Source organism: Trichomonas vaginalis, chromosome IV (assembly GCF_026262505.1).
Source record: "Trichomonas vaginalis G3 chromosome IV, whole genome shotgun sequence".
NCBI lineage: Eukaryota > Parabasalia > Trichomonadida > Trichomonadidae > Trichomonas > Trichomonas vaginalis.
In genome coordinates this window covers 37,708,302-37,709,559 of record NC_067206.1, presented here as the reverse complement: position 1 = coordinate 37,709,559, position 1,258 = coordinate 37,708,302, and positions in this window count along the sequence as shown.

The following is a 1,258-nucleotide window of genomic DNA, read 5'->3' as shown; positions in this document are numbered from 1 at the left end:
ATCCTTTCTTTCGAGTTGAGAAATAATCATTTTATATGGTATACTCTACGTGAATGCATTTAACATAAGAAAACTATGAAAAAGGGAATTTTGAATGTAACCTGGGAAAGTTTGAGAGCAAAGATTGCATGCATAGTACCATAAATCATCCCTGCAAGTTTCGCACCCATTGATCTAGGCAATGGTTCAAATTGAGAATGCATACTATGCCCATTCTTCAACAAAAAAAACTTTTTTTTTGGTCTTTGAATGAATGTTTCACCTCACTAGAATGAATTGTTGGCCACGAAACTTTCAGGGTTGATTCAATGCATCATACAAGATAACTTTTGTCTCAAAGTTTGCCTTGCCATATTCAAAAAAACTTGCCAATTATGGAGAATGCCTTTTAGGAAAAAAGTAGATTTATTCAAAAGATTGAGAAAATTTATACTTTTAGGTTAAAGAAAAAGAATGAAAATGGAGAATGAGAATAGAAATGAGTTTATTGTGAAATATTGTGATACACAAGAATACTTTTTGATGCAGTCGTCGTGTTTCCACATATGGCACTGAGTATTTACAGTGAAGCTATGCGTTCCGCTATAAGGAATAGAAGGATATGTCGAGCTAAATGAATTTTCGTAAAACGAGCAACTTAAAACAGATATTTTATTATTTGCGAAAATTTGTGCAGAATTTTGAGCAAAAACGCAATGATCTATAACAAAAATTGATGCATGTACAGCCAAAAGGCATTCTGTCTTCTCATTAACTTTATTATTATAAAAATTCGAATGTTTTAAAATACAATTAGAGTCAGAGTAGACAAGAGAACTATATGTAGCAGTTCCTGATAATACATTGATAAACGATGCATTTGCTTGGCCAACAGAATTTCCAAAGTAAAATGCTGTAGAAAAACTTGCATAATTGTTTGTGGAATTATAATTTGAAAGAGATGTTTTCCCGCCTCCAATCCAAAATATGTCAGACACAGGGTCAGGTGTACAATCAGTTATCGATATCATAAAATTGTAATCCACGTTTTCTAAAGCTTGAGATATTTTAACATAGCTAAATTTGGCTTTTGTACTTGAATAAACTTTATGAGCGCAAGTATCTCTTTGATAAATTGAGTGACCAGGACTAAAAAATACGCAGCCACCGTTCTGATTGGATGTGATAGTATTAAATGTGTCATGTTCGAGGATTAAAATAGAATTTTCGGAATTGATGCGAATAACACCTTCGTTCGTGATGCTTTGGAAGAGACTTC